This window comes from Diceros bicornis, assembly GCF_020826845.1.
Source record: "Diceros bicornis minor isolate mBicDic1 chromosome 3 unlocalized genomic scaffold, mDicBic1.mat.cur SUPER_3_unloc_1, whole genome shotgun sequence".
In the NCBI taxonomy this organism is placed as follows: Eukaryota; Metazoa; Chordata; class Mammalia; order Perissodactyla; family Rhinocerotidae; genus Diceros; species Diceros bicornis.
The window spans coordinates 118,086-138,620 of record NW_026690897.1 but is presented as its reverse complement, the minus strand read 5'-3'; the positions used below and the strand labels follow the sequence as shown (position 1 = coordinate 138,620).

General features: G+C 43.1%; 1 long non-coding RNA gene across 1 annotated transcript in view; it reads left to right on the top strand.

Moving 5' to 3' along the window:
• The first annotated feature begins 1,770 nt into the window (after positions 1 to 1,770).
• The window catches only part of LOC131401972 (uncharacterized), a 30,417-nt gene continuing 11,652 nt past the window's right edge, over positions 1,771 to 20,535 (top strand). Inside the window, exons 1-2 of the long non-coding RNA XR_009218157.1 lie at positions 1,771 to 1,913; positions 3,906 to 4,105. This is a non-coding gene — a long non-coding RNA (uncharacterized LOC131401972). The remainder of the gene's footprint in view (positions 1,914 to 3,905; positions 4,106 to 20,535) is intronic.

Below are 20,535 nucleotides of genomic sequence, written 5' to 3'. Positions count from 1 at the left end.
CTCACAACCCAGCGTTACAGCTATTTAATAACTAGGAAAAAAGGAAAGAAAAAAAGAGGTGGAGCACAGACCATTTTGCAAACTGTGGTAGTGTTCCATTTTGTTTCACTCTTCATTGGTCACAGACAGACTTTTTTTGGAGTAGACCAAGTGTACCTGTTTGCCGCCACCTCCTTCCCAAGGGTGAATATACTCTTCCACAAAACGAACACATACCTGGAGTCATGTTTTGAGATCTTTTTGAAGGCTTTGACCCAAACTGTTTAAACAGCTGGTAGACTAAAACTTGAAATCCCCACACGCGAAAAGAACTATTTTGGGAATGCAGCTACCCCGTTCAAAGTCATTTGACTTGGAAGGTTGGCCTTTACACCAAATCAAATAACTGAGGAATGGGGTTAGAAAGTTTCAAAAAGTATCATTAACCTCCAGCGATTCAAGACTGATCTGTGGACGAGGGGAAAAAAAAATGAAGTGTAAAAGAAATGATTAAAAAAACGCTTTCAAAAAGAATGAAGCGGGACATCCCCAGGCTTGAAAAGATAGTGTTTCCATCGCCACATCTCCAGGGTTGTAACTGAGGCCCGCAGTCACAGTTCAGGAAGAAACCGTCCACTAAGTGGCAGCACGCTACGCTAAGCCAGTTATCAACGTCCTTCGAGCAGCTTTTTTGTCGCCATTCGGCAGCGCACCCTCCTCCCGTCCTCCAGGGAGGGACCTAGAAAGGTTGTAAGAGTTTTCTCCTGAACCCACAAAGGAATCAAGAAGTGTCACAGGATGTCAGCAACTCCGTCTCTGTTTTCCCTCCGTCTCCTCAGGTGCCCCGCCCGCACGGGCCATCGGGCCCCCGAGGCAGCCTCTGTCGCAGGTCGCCTAGGCGTAGGAGGCGGCCGGAGGTGACCACAGCTGCCCAACAGTTGGGGTCCCAGGCTGCCTGGTGTGACGCAGCGGGCCCCTCTCCACCCCTCCCCACAGGCGCTCCGACGGGGCCGGGGGCCGGAGAGAGATGCGGGCCGAAGCCGGGCGACCGGACCCCACGCACGACCCGGTACCCTGGGCTTATCCAGCGCGGCGCTTCTGCGGCTCCCCGAGCCCCAACACAGTCTTCAGCATCTCGCCATGCCTCTGCTTCCCCGGTTCCTCTCGGTCTCTCCCCCGCAAAGTCCTTGCGCAACTGTCCCGAGCGACAGCAGCGTCCACACCCGCACGCAGCGAGCCTCTAGCTGCCACTTCCCGGAATTCAACTCGCGGCGGGTGAGGAAGGGCACCAGAGCAAGCATCACCGGCCCGCGGCTGTGGCCAGAGTCCGGCGGCCTCCGCGCGGCCGGCGTACGGCTCCCATCGGCGCGCGTGCGCGCACTCGCTCTCCGCCCCACCTCAGCACCAATCGCTTTCTTCCTACGCCCCACGACTCCACAACGTAGCCCCTCCCACTGCCCACGCGCCGGCAGGAGCGGTTCGGCGTGCTCGCGCCTGCGCCCTAGTCCGCCCTCCTCGCGCCCAGTGGGGAAGAGGAGCGAGCAGGGGGCTTACGTCGCGCGGGAGGCGGAGGCGACGGCGACCTCGGCGGCGGCGGAGACGGCTGCGCTTGCTCTCCCGGCGTTCCGGCGGCTGCCGAGAGCCGATAAGCGGCGGGAGCGGGAGCGCGCGCGTGGCTGCGGCGGCGACGACGACGACGGCTCGGCTCGTTACTTCTCGTTCTGGCTGCCCTTGCCGTTGGTGCTTCCATCATGAATGGATCGTTGGATCCGCTCTCAGGGGACCGCGCGTGGGAGCCGCTGGCCGGGGCTTCCCTTCCCCCCTCCCCCTCACGGACTCCTGCTTCCCCCGAGACGCCCGGAGCCCGAGGACTCACCCGGCGGCGGAGACCTGAGTGGGCTCCCTCCGCCCCCGCGAAGCCTGCACGGCCGCCGGTAAGAAAGGGGGCGGCGGGCGGGTCAGGATGTGGCGGGGAGGCCGGGAGCCGGCCGGGCGGAGGGCGGGGGCGGGGGCGCCGGGCGAAGGCCGGGGCGGCTCTGTGAGGGCCGGCGGCGGCGGCGGCGGCGGCGGCGGCCGGGCTGGGCGCGCGGGGGGCGCGTGAGTGGCGCGCGGGGGGCTCCGCGGAGCGCGTCCTAGCGCCGGCGGGCGGCGGAGCCCGGGCCTCCTCGGCGTGGGCGCGGCGGGGCCGCGAGGGCAGAGCCGCGGAGCACGAGCGGCGAGCGCTTGGCCGGCGCGTCGCCCCCGCCGCGACCCGGCCTCCCGGCACGTGGGGGGCGGCGGCGAGGGGGAGGGGCGGCGGCCCAGGCGAGCCCGGGAGGGCGCGGAGCGGGGCGGCGGGAAGTGTGAGGCGGGAAGAGAGACTCGGGGACCGGGAGGGGGGCCCTGGGAGGGACGGGGGTGGGAGTGTGCGTCCGGCCGGGAGACTGACTGGAGCGAAGCTGCGATGGACGGAGGCGGGAGGAGGAAGGCTTCCAGCCTCCTTTCGAGCCCCGCTTCGGAAACTCAGCAGGAGCAGAGCAGCTGTTCGAGGACCGGGCACAGGGGAGGAGGGTTGGGGAGGTTTGACTTCATTGTTGAGACGCGGGAAAGGCTGGAGAGAGCTGCGTGCGCCTGGAGCTGCAGAACTCAGGGCTGTGAGCAGGGCCTCAGAAAGAGGACTGACTCGGGGAAGGCAGATGAGGGGGAAAAAGGAAGTTAGAATGTCCAGAGAAAGCCGTTTTGAGGAGCGAAAGGAAGGTGGAAAGGAAAGAACGAAAAGAGGAGTGAACTTTCTCAACGCAGAGAGACTTTCGGGAAAGAGGCGGTTTGTTAGAGTCCCTAGATTTTTAAGACTTGTTGAACAGTAAAGCTCTTTGACGGGTTGGAATTAATCTTTAACATGAGGAATAAATGTTGCGTGGAAGAGTTACTTTTTGGATAACCAGTTCTTGCAAAGAGTCTACTGGACCTTAGTCTCTGGAGAATTAAAATCTCGATCTAGATGTAGAGTTTGCTATGATTAAGTTGGCAACAGCCTGTTTTCCTCCTCTTGTTTTGTGGAATGGAAATCATCGTAGGACTGAATTCTCTTTGCTGAGGTCGGAGGACAGCTCTGCTCTCAGTCGGCTATCTCGGTCCTTTCTGGCTGGGGAGGGATCTGACGTCTCCTTCCCCCGCTTCTTCCTCTCCCTCCCCTGCCAGAGATCTCCTTTGTTTATTCGTGGATGGCTTGTAGGTGACTCTCCAGTGTTGTGCTGAAATCTTGAAAGGTGGGAATGCTGTGTCTTGGTCCGTGATTTCTGCCCCAAACCCGTTACTTAAAAAATCATAGTGTATATTCCGTTACCTTTTTTTTTTTTTTAATGGAATCTCCGCAAGTCCAACCTGGATAAATATTATTTAAATTGTATCATTCCACTGTCGGCTTACCTGTGAAAGCACACATTTATTTTGACCTGTACAGTTTTTGCGAAGATTCTATGATACCCTTTTATTCTTCTGTTCTTATGTGAGCATTTTCAAAACTTTGCCTCATTCAAGTGTATGAAGTTCTTGGTGATATGAATTAGTGTTTGATTAAAGGTAACCTTTTCCCCCCTTACTTGGTTTGACAAAGTATCTAATAAGACTCTGTTTTCTATTCTTGGAATGTATGTATATGTTTTATATTACCGTTTTTCTTTAGTTAGCTAGTTATCCATAATGTGTATATATGTATCGCTACACAGCTGCAGTTAGTCTAAAAGTTTTATCACTCAGCAGATATTCTGATTTCTTCTGTCAAAAATAAGCACTGGTGTGCTATAAATTCTAGTAAGTAGTCAGGAATGTAGTTAATGGAAGCCTAGGTATTTCTGATTGGCCTAGGTAGATTTGTATAAGTTCTAAATAGGCTTATCTTTTTCTCTACAGGAAGTTTTCTTATTTTCTTAATATGTTTTCTTTAGGTGAATCAAAAAGGGTCCCAGGAAACCTGTGAATGTTGAAGAAAATTCGTCTGTGAATTTTTGGTATTCAAGGAGGAGTCAGTATTTATATTCATCTTTTAAACTGGGAAGATTTATATTTTATTTTAAAACTTCTTGATATTTACAATGAATGGACACAGTGATGAAGAAAGTGTTAGAAACAGTAGTGGAGAATCAAGGTAAGCACTTTATTATCAAGTATTTATTATGAAGAGAATGGAAAACTTGTGTGACTCTTTTTAGTTTTCTTAGTAGATGGCAGTTTTCAGGTTCAAATTCTTCCTCTTAGGTATCCAAACAGTAAAAAGTTTCTACTATAAGGAGCTTTGTTGATAATACAGGTTTTAATTATTTTTTTCCTTTGAGATACACAAAGAAGAATTTAAGCATAGAAGTTTGGGTTACTTAAATCTCCTTGGAGGTATATATTGTTTGGGTTAATAACTGAAGCTAGAACAAGTAGGAAAAGAGATTTAAATTGATTTGACTGTTAGTGCACTCTCTAAATAAAGGCAATAAGAATTTCTTTCCTCATCTTTTTCTGGCATTTTATCTTCTACCTGTGCTGTCCAATATAGTAGCCACTAGCCACATGTGGCTGTTTAAATTAATTAAAATTACACAATATTCAAAAATCAGTTACTCAGTCACACTAGACACATTTCAAATGCTGAATAGTCCCATGTGGCTAGTGGCTACCATGATGGACGGTGTAGATAGAAAACATTATTGTCACTACAAAAAGTTCTTTTGGACAATGCTGATCTGGATATTTGTTAAAGTATTGTTGCAACTCTTTTTTCCTCCTATTTTCTTTAATTTGAGTTTTAATTATATATGAGTGAGTTAAGAGTTCTTACTTGGGCCATGTCTTTTTAAGGAAGATATAGTTTATGGGAATAAGCCATATTAAGCTATTTTAATATGAAAGAAGCCTCTTCAAATACAAAGACTCTTTAAATTCTTCTGTAGCCCCCAAATTTTGAGTTATCTGCGTATTAATAATAAAGTCCATGTAGTTATATATACTTATCGTATGTAGAGATCAGGAATATGGACATTGGAGTGAGACTGCCTGGTTACTTATCCCGGTTCTACATCTGGTTAGCTCTGTGAATTAGGACAAATTATTTAACCTCTGGGGCCAGCCCCATGGCCTAGTGGTTAAGTTTGGTGTGCTCTGCTTCAGTGGCCCGGGTTCAGTTCCTGGGCACCAACCTACATCACTCGGTGGTGGCCATGCTGTGGCGGCGACCCACGTACAAAATAGAGGAAGACTGGCACAGATGTTAGCTCAGGGTGAATCTTCCTCAAGCCAAAAGAGGAAGATTGGCAACACATCTTAGCTCAGGGCCAATCTTCCTCAGCAAAAAAAAAAAAAAAAAAGAGAGAGAGAAAGAAAAAATTAACTTCTGAGGCTTTGATTTTTGCAGTTTTGAAATGGGGATTACGGTATTATTTATCTTATTTGAAGTTGAGGATTAAGTGAGATGCTACATCTAAAGGTCTTAATGTAGTTCCTGATATAATGAGCACTCAATATTTGCTTATTATGATTGGCATTATGTTTTATGTAACATAGGGTACTAGATAATTAAAACATTGATTATAGTGATAGAGAAATGTGATGGACAAGAAACAGGAAAGTTTTGGCAGTTAGGAGGGTTTCAGAAAAAATGTTGGGGTAGAAAATGAAGCAGTGGTATATGTATTTGACCTGAGACTTGGGATTTTCTGGTCATTCTAGGAATACTTGAGTTTATCAGCTTTCACAGGTGCACTGTTTAGATAACAAGAACATCATAGAGAAGAAGGAGTAGTTACAGAAAGCAGCATGATTTAGCAGAACAAGTGTTGGTCTGGAGTTACAAAACCTGAGTTGACACCATCTAACTAGTTCTCTGAATGATTTCTCAACTGTAAAGTAATTAAGAGTTGAACTAAATGATTTTGAAGTTTCATCCTATCACTTTTACAATGTGTAATAAAATTTTAGATAACAGAGTTTCTGGTGATTCTAGTCAAACTCTGTCATCTAAAACTATGAATCACCAGAGCTCAGAGGTAAATTAGAAGACTTTTGAATCTCAGTTTTGATTCAGATCTCTACAGGTATATTGACTATAGTAAGTGAATAGGAGAGTCACATTGTCCCGCATTGTCTTATTCATTAGTGAGCAATGAAATGGTTGATAGGTAGAAATACCTAGAGGAGACACAGGAACAAAACTACCTGGAAAATAGGAAGTAAGCCTCTTGAGAGTAAATCCTCTTGTTGAGTATGCGGAGAGATCGCGTGCTGTTATATTCTGACCGCTTACCTGTTCGAGTAATCTTTTATGTATTTTACTGCCGTATCTAAAGCAAAGGTGAGTAGTAAGTCAAATTAGATGGTATAGTTGAAAAAAGTTAAACCCTGTGAAAGCGGATTTACTTACAGGAGTCTTTTATAATGCATACTCATTTAAAATAATTGCAAAGCATATTCTGTAATTATTCTGAGTCACCATTTCTACCATACAAGGTATGTGCTTCTGAGAAGTATGATTGTCGAGTTATCTAATTCTTTCAACTGCCTTGGTGTTTGTTTATCAGGAGGAGGAAGACCTGCTTCTGTTTTGCTTTCATTTTCTTCCTTACTGCTGTTATGCTATCCTTTTTCTTTGCTCTACTGTCATTGTTACTAACCCTCAGACCCCCTCCCCAAAGCTTTTATAACAAGGCAGTACAGAGAAGGGAGATTGTGCCTGGTTAGTTAAAAGAGTGAGGAGGTGAACTTTACAGACATAGGGATTTTCTTGCAAACAACAAAAGTTTCAGTAACTATGAATGTTAATATAGAGTGATGAGAGGAGAAATATGCTCTCCTTTTAAAATTAATATACACTGTAAATCGTTTTTAAAGTAAAATTTGATTTTTATTGGCTAGAATTTTTAAATGTATTTTTGCTTTAGCGTTTCTTTTTTCCTTTATGAAAATGAAGTTTATGAAATGAAATAGACTTAAGAAGTCATTTAGCATTTTTGGTTGGTATAATTAGCTTTCTACTAAAAAAATGGTTTTTTGATTTTTTCCGTGTAGAAAGCTCTCTATAACCATTGACTGAAGGGAAGAAGAATACATAGGAAAATGTCTCTTGGGCTGTGCTATAACGGACAGTTTTGAAACTTATTTACTAAGAAATCTGGGTCAGGATGCACCTGTACATCAGTTTCAACTCAGCACAAAGTTTATTATGTAACTGAAGTTAAGCTTTCTGAAGATACCATTGGAAGATTTCAGAGCATCAATTCCTCACTGTGTGGATGTGTTGTTATTTGCAACCAAATTTTTCAAATCCTGGGTAGATATTTTTTATTTTAAAATTATCTTGAATGATGATTTACTCCAGGACTAGATTTATGGGTAAAGACCAGAAATATATTATCATATTTTGCTCATTTTTGGATGATTGATACATGCTTAATACTCAGAAGAATTTCTCTGCTTGCCTGTAGATTAAATTTTTAATAAAATGTTTGTCCATGTAAATTTGAGAATTTATTTGAATCACTTTAATTAGTCTCTGTATATTATGCTCTTGAAAAATTCTTACAGGGTGAGGCAGGTGGTTAGTGATGTGCTGTAATGGTCTCAACCATTTAGAATTAATCTCTAGCTGGCAATGGAGCTTTGTTGACTGTAACACTGCAATTTCCTTGGCTTATAGAAAATATTTTAATTATCATTTTATGGTTCAAGAATCTTTGGATCTCAGCTTGTAAAGTGTTGTGGGTAGGCAGTGAATAGGGAATATGATCACTGGAAATGTTCTCAATGAAAACCTCCTTTTTAGAAATTCGGAGTTTAAAAGGCTTTTTAGAGGCTTTGAGAAGCCCTGGAGCCTCAATGACCTGTGACATTTAAGGAAAACCGATTCAGAGTTAATTTGAACACAGGGCGCAGTTTGCACCATGGATCTGTTAGTGTCCTGTTGAATTCTACTATGGTATACTGTGTTTGGAAACATTGTGTTTATGTATACACATACCAGAAAGATTTCTTGCCATCAAAATCAGTTAGTTTCTTTCACTAAATAAATTTGAACAATTTTTAAAGTCAATACCAGTTAAAATGGTGTTTGCTGAGCTTATTTTGCAGTTATCTCAGAGTTTTTTAAAAAATGTCATTTTTTAAATTTCCAAAGTTTGTTTAAGAAACATTTTAAGGAGGATGGGAAAGTGTGAAATCACAAAGCCAGAATGGCTAGAAATCATTGAGTTAAGGAAACTGGTTTTTAAAATTTTCTGTGATGTCATTAATTGCAGGAAAGTATGACTCTCTTAGATCTCATTTTTTGTTATTCCCTATTTCTCAGTTCAGCATGTGCTTTCTTCATCTTTTCCTCTTTTTTCTCTCAAATATCCTGTATATGCTACTAAATCTAAGATCGCTTCTTATCCTTTGAAAACTCAATAAATCGTTAAGCAGGAGCCTTAGTAATAGGATACTCTGTTTCCAAATAGAATTTACCAAATTAAAATTTTCACACAATTTCCTAGGATTGTGGTTAATCTAGGTTACTGTAAAGTATTTAGGCTTTTTTAACTGATAAGGCTAAAAGAATTGTATATGACTTGACTTTGCAAGACATTAGTTTTATCTACATAGGTATGAGATCATGTGGGGGCAAACATTAATGTGTAGTTACCCCTTTTTTATACAGTAGCCTCCCCTTATCCACGGGGGATGTGTTACAAGACCCCAAGTGGATGCCTGAAACTGCGGATAATACAGAGCCCTGTGTATACTATTATCTTTCCTATGCATTCATACCTGTGATACAGTCTAATTTATAAATTAGGCACAGTAAGAGATTAACAACAACAATAATAAAATAGACCAGTTATAACCATATACTGTAAAAATAGTTCTGTGAATGTGCTCTCTCTCTCTCAAGATACCTTATTGTACTGTACTCGCCCTTCCTCTTGTGAGGATGTGAGATGATACAATGCCTACATGTTGAGATGAAGTGAGGTGAATGATCTAGGCATTGTGATGTAGCGCTAGGTTAATATTGACCTTCTGACAATACATGAAGAGGATCATTGAGCCGTGATGATGTTGATGGTTGGATGTCATAAGCAGATGATGTCCATGGTTGTTAGAACACAAGCACTGTGATACTGCGATAGTCAATCTGATAACTGAGATAGCTACTAAGTGACTAATGGGCAGGTAGCTTATGCAGCGTGGATACGCTGGACAAAGGGATGATTCACGTCCCAGGTGGGGTGGAGCGAGATTTCATCATGCTACTCAGAACAGCACGAAATTTAAAACTTACGAAGTTGGGAATTTTCTATTTAATATTTTCAGACCACAGTTGACTGCAGGTACCTGAAACTGTGGAAGGCAAAACTGCGTATAAGCGGGGAAGACTGTACTGTTGAAATAGTTGCTTATTTAAGATCTTGACGACTGGTGGGTTACATATGATATAGTTGGGTTTAAAAATAAGAGTATTTTTTGTGGTGAAGAGATAAAGAATAGATGGAGAAAACTTTTTTGTATTTTTTAAGGAAAATTTAAAAACATGCAGAAATAGAAAAGTTGCAGCCCCAATTTTGGTCCTTGGACCAGCAGCATTGGCGTCACTTGGGAGCTTGTTCAAAATGTAAAACCTTGGCCCCTAGCCCAGACCTTCTGAATCAGAATCTTCATTTTAACAAGATTCTCCAGTAATTCGTATTCATATTAAATTCATACGCATATATATGAAGCGGTTCATTCAGCACCTTGCCGCTTTTTTTGTTACTGATGTTGTTATACATCGTTTTTATTTTCTGGGAACTCCCAAAGAACGGTGTCATAGGCCCTGCCATCAAGAGGCTGGGTACATTTCATTGCTCTAGAAACAATAATGCAACCAATAATCATTGAGCTCTCAACTCTGACTGAGCCAGGCATGGTGCACAGTACATGGTGCATTATGTGAATTTATCACAGTTCATCCTCACAAAACTCCTGTGATGTTCACAGTATTATGAGTCCCATTCTCTAGAAGGAGAAACCAGATTTATAACCATTAAAAAAAATTAAAAAAAAAAAGCTATTGGGGCCAGCCTGGTGGTGTAGTGGTTAAGTTCACGTGCTGTCCTTCCGCGGCCCAGGGTTCGCAGGTTCGGATCCTGGGCGCAGATGTATGCACCACTTATCAAGCCGTGCTGTGGCAAGTGTCCCACAGAAAATGGAGGAAGATGGGCACAGATGTTAGCCCAGGGCCAGTCTTCCTCAGCAAAAAGAGGAGGATTGGCAGCAGATGTTAGCTCAGGGCTAATCTTTCTCACCAAAAAAAAAAATAAATTTCAAACTTCACTTGGATTTCATTGACTTTCCCATTAATGCTCTCTTTCTATTCCAGGATTCAACCCAGGGTACCATGTTATGTTTAATTGTCAGCTCTCTCCAGTGTCCTCTGTTCTGTGAGAGTTTCTTAGCCTTTGTTTGATTTCCTTAACAGTCATCAGCAGTACTGGCTAGGTGTCCTGTAGAATGTCCCCCAGTTTGGATTAGTCTGATATTTTTGTTAGGATAAACTAGGGTTATCAGTTTTTAGCACGAATATCACAGAGATGAAGGGTTCTTCCAGTCACATCGTATGGGGAGCATAATATCCACGTGACATTACTGTTGATGATAACGTCCATCACTTGGCCAAGGTAGTATTTGCCAGGTTTCTCCACTGTAAAGTTACTGTTTGTTTTTCCCTTTCCGTGCTGTATTCTTTGGAAGCAAGTGACTGTGTCTGGCTCACTCTCAAGGGGGTGGAGGGAGTGGGAATTAAGTTCCATCTCCTGCTGGGAGGGAGTGTCTACATATATTATAATGGAATTCTTCTGTAGAGAAGTCGTTTCTCCCCCGTTTAGTCACTCATTCATTTATATAAGCATGGACTTATGTATATGTATTTTATACTTTGGGCTATAATCCAATGAATTTATTTTGTTGCTCAAATTGTTCTAGCCTTGCCCATTGTGAGCTTTCTGTCGAGTTGGCTTCTGTGTCCTTTTTACACATTCCCATTCTTTTGCCCTAGAGTCACTCATTTCTCCAAAGAGCTCTGGTTCCTTTTATTGGAGAAAAGGGTATTAGAAAGCAGATTGGGGTGCTGGGTATGCTCATTGCTACTCAGGTGTCACTACTTCTAGGCCCTCTCAGCAGACAAAGCAGACAGAGCTAGTAACATATGTATATATAGTAAACCACGTATATCGGCATATCTATAGTTCTTTCTGTATCTGTCCATCTGTATACATATTAAGGTAAACTTGAGTTTGTACTGATGTCTCCAGCTATAATCCTGAACTACAGGATTCATCCTAACCTTCCTTTCTTGCTCCTTTATAATTTCTATCTCCAACAGAGAAACCTGGTTCCCACCATCCTCTACCTACCATCCATACTCTTCACCCTCAGCATATGGGTAAAGCAGTTGCAGAATTTCTAGGCTATTCTCACAGAAGAAACAAATTTACCAACTAGAATACAGTGTTTGCATACAGTGTACAGTTCCTATTATATTTAGCCTTACAGTTTCTAGTCAAAACATCCGTTTTCCAAAGTTACTCAAGTTAGCTTCTGCCCCCCAACCCCCTTCAGTATGGTGATATCATAAATTTATAATAATGTTAGAGTCATTTGTCACAGTTTGCATTCCATCCTGGGATACTCAGTCACATGGGTTGATTTTTTTTAAACTTGCCCGTGTTACATATACTCTGTGCTACACGGTTTTGTGGGCTTTCACAAATGCATAGAATCATTTATTCTCCGCCACAGTACTGTCAGAACGATTCCGTCATCTAAAAGTTCCCCTGTGTGTCCCAGATTTATGGAATCAAAATTTTCATTTTAACAATATTCCCAGGAGATTTGTATGCATATGAAATTCATATGCATATATATGAAGCTATTCACCTGGAGTCATTCAGTATCTTGCCATGTTTTAAAATTATAAATTAACTTGGAGAAAGATATTATGACCTAGAGATGATAATGGAATGGCCAGGTTTAAATACACAGTCAAGGAAGTGAGTATATTCAAATTCATGGGGCATGTAGGTATGCAAGTGAGGTGAAAGAAAATAGAATTGGGCAAATTATTGGACTAAAGTAGTGGGCTGTATGGCAGGTTTTCACAGAGCTCTTTAAGTTTTGTCCTCTTGATAATGATGAGCAATGATGTAGTTTGGAAAGAAGGAAGAACAAATGGTATCCAGAGGCATGATGGAGAGGAAGGTTTTTTACAGAGGTCATAGTCCCCAACAAAGATGTGCAAGTTCCCTAATAAAGAGAATGTGTTGGACATCCTAGCTTTGCAGTTCTTTACCCTGAGGTTTATTCAGTGTTCTGCTGAAGTTGTTGTGTGGTTTAGTCCCAGGTGGAGGAAGGAGAAAAAAGGAAGCATAGCTGAATAAATGCTACCTGTATTGAGGGATACCCCTGGGAGTGTAATACAGTCCATGTGAATGGACTGGTCAGAACCACAGATTTTAAGGAGGTACTCTAGGAATCTCTTGTACCAGAATCAAGTTCTTATGTATGAATGACTGAGAAAATTGCTTTTCATAATTAAGAGTATATTATCTGTCCCTGTGATATGAGGTGACTGCTTAGTCAAAAGTCAGCTTTAAGTAAATGTTAAACTGCGTTCAAAAGCTTCCTTGGTGTGGATAGATTAAGTGAGATCTAAGTTATCTTTGGGATTAAAATACACAGACGTGAAAAGTTCTGGGTAATTACGCGCTACTGGCTTTTGGGATCTAATGTCTACAGTATCTCTCAGAGCTGAGGCATAAGGCACAAAAATAGTAGGGGGCTCTTTTCTTAATGAAAACCTTCTGTTAGCTATTTCACATCTCTGTTGTTGCTGCTTTCAGAACTACAGTTCTGTGTCCTCAGATAGTTATTAAATTTAGATGATTGAGCAAGTACTGTGTGGTAGATACCATCACATACTAAAATTTGAGATTCTTCTCTGAAGCTTATAATCAAGAAAGAGACCTTAGCCTTAAATATTTGTAGCATCAGGTGGATACGGTAAATACAGAGAGATACAGTCTGCACCACTTCAAAGGTAGGAGACAGAGAAGTTTGATCATAAGACAAATGGTTGATTTCTACATCAAGCTCAATATCAGAATCAATTTTTTTTTTTTTTTGGTGAGAAAGATCAGCCCTGAGCTAACATCCATGCCAGTCTTCCTCTTTTTGCTGAGGAAGGCTGGCCCTGAGGCAACATCCATGCCGATCTTCCTCCACTTTATGTGGGACGCCACCACAGCATGGCCTGATAAGCAGTGTGTCGGTGTGCGCCCGGGATCCGAACCCGGGCCGCCAGCAGCGGAGCGTGAGCACTTAACTGCTACCCCACGGGGCTGGCCCCCAGAATGAATTTTTCTTTTTTGAGATCATTCAAAATGCTGATAATCTTAAATTTTATGTATGTTAAAGTCCTGGTAATGTGACTTTTATGATGGTGAGATATTTTGACAGGGTTAGACAATAAGTCAAGAGTAATTTTTATACCCAGGAAAAATGATGTTAGAAGGCAATAAATACTATGCTGACAAGTTTATGTAAAGGAATGGGGCCATTGGAGAAGAGTGAAGTTACAGTCTAAATTCCCTCAGAGAAGACTATTCTTGTTTTAGTGCTTGAGGTAGATTATAATATGATTACTGCCATTTGATGCAACTACTACAGTATTCCCAGTTGTAAATGACTAAATCCTGAATTACATTAATAAAAGGAAGAAGTTTGATCTGAAAGGAAATTAAGAAAATAAGAATTACAATTAGCTGTACATGAGTACTAAAAATGTACAAAATCTTCTCTTTATTCCAGTGTTAGCATGTATTTTATACCAAAGGATTGACCTAGTGTGCAGTAGCTTATCTCTGTCCAATCAAACTTTCTGCAGTGATAGAAGAGTTTTATATCTGCACTGTCACATGTGGCTACTGAGTACTTGAAATAAAGCAAAGGTGACTGAGGAACTGAAATTTTAATTTTATATAATTTCAGTTAATTAAAATGAACATTTAAATAGCCATGTGCCTACTTGTTGTAATTATAAATGATAGAATTAGAGATTTTTATCATGTCGTTAATATTATAACAAATTGCATGTGTTTTATGAAACTATTAGTGACTTTGAATTGTATCTATCTATAGTCCTTATTTCTCATCTGATTCTCTGCTTACTAGAGAAGCTTTTGAGTTTACTATTTGACCTCAGATTCAATGTGACTAAACCCAAATTTAAATGATGTAAGCCAGGTGATAATCAGAATTTTTAGGACAAGGTACTATTAGGTTTTGATGGTTTGAATGAGAACAAAGGGGAGCCCTACAATTGCTTCAGAGTTTATCAGCAGCAGAGAATCCTCCCTCACCTCTTCCAGCTCCTGGTGGTACCTGCTTCCCTGTCTTGTGGCAGCAGATCTCCAATCTCTGCCTACGTCTTTCATGTGATCTTCTTCCCTCCTTGTCTCTGGGTCCTCTCCTCTTATAAGGACACCAGTCATTGAATTGAGGGCCCACCCTAAATCCAGGATGAGTTCATCTGCGGATCTTTAATCACATCTGCAAAGACCTGTTTCCAAATAAGGTCACATTCTGAGGTTCCGGGTGAACTTGAATCTTTGGGAGATGTTATTCAACCGACTACATCCTCTACCCTCAAGTTGAGGTTGGGAGCTGGCTCAGGCAGATATGAATGGTAACAATATCAGAGGAGTTGTTTTCACCAACAATAAAGGAGGAGTTGTTTTCCTCAAAAGTACTTGATTCAATGTAATAAACTTAAAAATCATAATGTTTTTTGAAATCATGATGGTGATTCTTAAATTCATATGGAAGAGAAAATTTACAAAATGAAATAATTTTTGAGAAGCAACCACCAAACAAAAGAAACATGAAGGAGAAAAAGGACAAAGGTGACATATCAAAGCATTTCCCGAGTTCTGTTAACAAAAACGGCAAATTAACGTACACATAGACCAAGTCTCTCCACTGAAGCAACCGTTCAGTTGGACAATACTGACAGAATCATGTGTTTCAGAACTCGGAAATATAATATAAAACTTACAGCATCCAGAAGAGTGATTAATGAAGGAAACATGGCTGAATTTGGGTAAGAAAGCACTGTGGTGTTTTTGGTTAATGCCTACCCGCTGCCATCTCTGGTACAGCAGAGGTCGTGAGGATGGGAGGAAAGATTCCTTGCATGGCTCCCTCATGCCAGGAGACAAATACTAACCTGCTTCTTAAAACAGGGTGATTATGTGACGGGGTGGTAGTGATCTGTCTTTCGGGCCCCTGAGGGAACAGCGCAGAAGGTGACACGTATTTCTCCCCCTCAGGCTGGAGGGACTTTCCTGGTGGTGTCATTGTCTGATGAAACATTTAAAGGTCTATGCTACTGGTAGATGCCTGCGCAAGGGATGATGTCCAGGACAGGAGAGAGACATAAATAGCTGGAAAGGAGGCATCTGAGGAGAAAGTTTTTTGGGGAATGAAAGCTTAGAAAGGCCACTGCATCTACCAGAGAAGCTGGAGTGTAATGTACACGCCCAGGATTGGATGGGTGCTCAGAGAACTGAGAAGACCTGGGATTGCACCTCTGGCAGATTTGTGGGCTCCATGCAGGTAGGGAGTGAAGTCTAAGGAAGAAATGCAGGGGTACCTACTGTAAAGGCTGGAGATTTTAATTTTATCTTTTTTTAAAATGTGTTCTTTTATTTATTTATTTATTTATTTCTCCCCCAAAGCCCCAGTAGATAGTTGTATGTCATAGTTGCACATCCTTCTAGTTGTTGTATGTGGGACACGGCCTCAGCATGGCCAGAGAAGCTGTGCATTGGTGCGTGCCGGGAATCCGAACCCGCGCCGCCAGCAGCGGAGCACGCGCACTTAACCCCTAAGCCACGAGGCTGGCCCAAAATGTGTTCTTTTGGATCCTTGCATTTAAAGAAATCTCTGTCTCTGTCAGGTCACTTGCTGATTGTTAAGATAACTGAAAACAGATTTCAGTGACCACATACATCAAAAAACATAGTCTTTGCAAAAATCGTTTGAAAAGTCACTAAACAAAAGGATGACTGCAGCTCATAAAAAGCCACAACAGCAAAATCTGGAGAGCTAGGAGAATCTGACTCTCACAACAACCACATTGTAATACGCAAAATGTCCAGTTACCACTACAAAATTACAAACGATATGAAGCTACAGGAAAGTATAGCTGGTTCAGATGAAATAGAGTGGAAATTGACAGAAATTTTTTCTGAGGAAGCCCAAGCACTGGAATCATAAGACAAGGACTTCAAAATAACTCTCTAATATATGCTCAAAGGGCTAATGGAAAGTAGGGACAAAGAACCAAGGAAAATAAAGAGAATGATCTCAATTCAGAGAGAATATCAATAAGGAGAAAAAAATTGTAAAAAGAACCAAATAGAAATAATTTAGTATTACCGTTGCACTTCCTACTCCCGCCTCCAACCTTAAATAACCACAAATTGACTTCTTGTCTGTACGGATTTGCCCATATTTGACATTTCATGTAAAAGGAATCATATAATAAGTGGTCTTCTTTGACTAGACGCTTTCACTTAGCAGAAGGTCTTAAAGGTGCATCCATGGTGTAGCACGTGTCCTTCATATGTTTTTGGCTGAAGTACATACAACGTACAGAAATACGGATCACACTGTGTTTATACATTCATCAGATGATGGATATTTGGGTTGCTCTGGACCACCATTTGCTGGTCCAACTCTCAGCTTCAGTGGCCCAACATCAATGTCTCCCATCACCCTTCCTATTCACTGCCATCCAGTCAGCTCCGCTCTGCTTAGGCACCAGGTCTTCTCAATGTAAACAGTGGTGGAGCCCTTAGCAAGGGCCCTAAAAGGCAGGTGGTGATGGGTGGTGTCCACCTCGCTGAAGACTGCCAAGTCCAGCACATGCTTTCCAGGTGCATCAACAATAACATAAACAATTAGAGCTGAAATTCCAAAGGTTGCTGACACATGTGGTCTCCAGTGTTTCCTCTTATAAAACTTCAAGTATAGGGCCTCCTACTAGACATCTGTCATCCTTCTTGGTTTCTCAGCCACTGAACCCCTATCCTGTGTTTGAGGGCTTCCCTCACTTTATGATCCTGGGGGAGATAACACCAGCTTCCCGATTTAAAAGCAGAAAATGCCAGATATGGCCATTTGCAGCCTCCCCACTGCAGCCAGGGCACAGTTCCGTGGATCAGACGCACCCACGCAGACTCTGACCTAGGAGGGGGGACCTACGCTCTGATGACGATGGATTTGGACAACAGCTAATAGAAGCGCCCTCAGCGGGGCTCCAGCCCGTTGTCCCCATCCTCCCAGAGGCTCCGTGAGCGATCACTCTAACAATCCTCTGTTGCACACAATCAAGAGCCCTGAATGAGAGCCTGGCGTTGGTGTTGGAAGTGGGGAGATGGTCAGGAGGGGCCCACAGTTCGCATTCCAGCCTCCGTCTAGGATGGGGGCCTCTTACCAGACCCCTGGTCAGCTGGCGTGGTCACTGCCCCCAGCGGCTTCCCCACAGGCTGGGTCCGCGGGCTCAGCGCGGATCAGAGGCTGCACCCCCGGGGTTAGTCCCCGGCGCCAGACTCCACGCAGCCATCACATCTGGAGGATGCAGCCGCGGGGACACGCGCGTCCTCGTCGTGGGTGGAGGACACGCCGCTGTCCCGGCGTCCACGGCCCTTCGTGCAGGGCGCTCGGGGCAGCTCAGAAGCCTGGAAGGTCGCCCTCGTTCTCCGCCATCCTCACTTCCGCCTCAGCAGGACTCGCTCTCCGTCACCAGGGTCCCCAGTCCTCCCCAGGAGGGGCTTGGCTCAGCTCTCTCGCCGATTCTCGCCGCTTTTCGGCTCACTCGGCTCTCCCTGTCAGGCCTCGGCTCTTTCCGTCCAATGTCGCCTCCCTCCACCCAGTCTCGGCTCCCCGTTCCCCGCCCTCCCATCTTTGGCTCTTTCAGTCCATCTTCAGCTCCCTCCGCCTGGTCTCGGCTCTCTCCGCCTCTCCCCACCGCTCCTCGGCTCAGGCGGTTTCCTTCGGCTCTCTCCGCCTGGCCTCTGCTTTCTCCGCTTTCGTAGCCACAGTTCGCCTCTTTGCGCCTCTACCCGCCAAACTCCCGGGTCTGCTGGGCTCTCTCTGTCCCACCAGGTCCCTGGAAGACTAATCAGCAGTGACTCGTGACGAATAACAATGCTGCAGAAATGACAGTGTGTCACATCTGAGGCTACGTCATAAAACACACTGAAGCTTCCTCCTTCATCTCTTAGATTGCTCCCTCTCTAGGGGAAGCCATTCACCATGCCATGAGGATGCTCCAGCTTGTCATGGTAGGCAGTTACGGGACTAATGGACCATCTTAAGCCCAGGAAGACTAGGTTTTAAATTTTATAAGGCCAGGTCTATTTCAGGTTTATACTTACTCCTTAGGTGTATCCCTTATTCTTAGGGTATGGTACTTATCGGGGTGTGGCATTTCTAGGGTCTTAGTTGATACCCAGGGTTTTTTCCCAAGGTCACTCCATTGCGATGAGTCCACAAACCAACCTCCAATTCCCAGCGCGTGTGTCCTCTGAAATTTCTGCACAATCTTCAGCTTTCAGTAGCTATTCTCTGCTAAACCTCTCAGCGTCTGCATGTGCACAGCTTAGATCCAGTATTCAAAGACCTGACGGGAATTTTTAGGCAGATTTTTGGTGCTTCTTCTCTCTGGCTCTTTCTTGTCCAGTAGAAGATCCTTTGGGTTGGCACCTGTGTTCTTTCAACCAGGACCCGCCACTTTTTGAGCATTTCCTGACTTTACAGCACCACCAGATATTCCCGGACAATCTGGTATTTTCTCTGTCCTAACCCTGGTATCAATCACTTCACCAAGGAACCCTGGTACCCTCGACACATTTTTTTTTTTTTTTTTTAGAGAATGGCATTTAGAAAGCAACATCTGGGAGCCACGTGTACTCATGGCTACTGGAATGTCCCTGCCTCTAGGTCTTTTCTGCTGACAGAGCTTGGAAATATATGTATTACCTCATCTCATGCATACACACACATCTATGCCTGTCTATCTATCTATCTATCTATCTATCTATCTATCTATCTATCTATCTAGCTTGGAAATATATGTATTACCTCATCTCATGCATACACACACATCTATGCCTGTCTGTCTGTCTATCTATCTATCTATCTATCTATCAATCATCATCATCATCTAATCATCAAAAAACCACATGTCCAAACTCATACCTCCAATTCCAATCCAACACCCAGTGTTCATTCCAGCCTTCTCTCTTTCCTTGTTGGTAACGTCTTTCTTTGACAACAAGAAACTGGCTCTCATGATCTACAGTATATTTTTTCAGTTCAACCCTAGTATATACATAAACTGGTTTCAGAATTGCTAACCCATACCTTTCTGAGAAACAAATTTATGAACCAGAGCACAAGATTTCTAGACAGTTCTTTTTGTTTTCAGCCTTATAGTATCTGGTCAAAGTACAGTTTTCCAAAGTAAATTGGCTTTTCTCCATGCACATCAGTGTGCTTATGTCATTCATTTGTAATACAGTCAGGTTCATTTGTTATAGTCTGTAATCCCTCTGCCACCTGGTGGATTAAGTCTTTTTTTTAAGCTGTAGTAATATTCATTCTTTGGAGTGTTCCGTTCTACAGGATTTGAAAGATGCATAGAGATGTGTATCCACCATCACAGCCACGACATAGAACAGTTCCATCACTTCCAAATTCCTTTGTGCTGCCCCTTTGCATACCTCACCTTTTACCCCTGGCTACCACTGATTTGTTGTCCTTCCCTACAGTTTTGCCTTTTCCAGAATGTCATACAATGGAATCATGCAACATATGGCTTTCTGTCTCTTTCGCTTAGCAAAATGAGTTTGATGCAAATTAAGGTATAATTTACATGCAGTTTAACGTACGGATCTTAAGTGTACAGTTTAATGCATTTTGATAAATGCATACACCTGTGTAACCTATTCGTCTATCAAGATATAGAACCTTTTTCTCACCCCATAAAGTTCCTTCTTGTCCCTTCCCAGTCAATCCCAGCTACTGCCTCACCTCCCTCACCTCACACTTTGATGCAACCACTGTTCTGATTTTTTCCCCCAACAGAGATTATTTTCTGCCTGTTCTAGAAACCTATATAAATAGAATCATATAGTATTTACTCCTTTCTGTCTGGCTTCTTTTGCTTGGCATATTCCTACAAAAAATTTTAATTAATTGACAATAGAAGATGAAATATATATACAGTGTTTCCTATATACCAGGAAGTTTCATAAGTGCTTTACATATACCAACCAATTGAATCCTTAATACAAGTCTACAAAGTAGGCACTCTCATGTTCCCATTTTACAGATGAAGAAACTGGGGCACAAAACATGTTACTTGCCTGAGGTGAGCAGGTTATTAAGTGGTAGAGTCTAGACTTGAACCCAAATGGTCTCTCTCCAGAGTCCATACTCTTAAACTCTATGCTACAG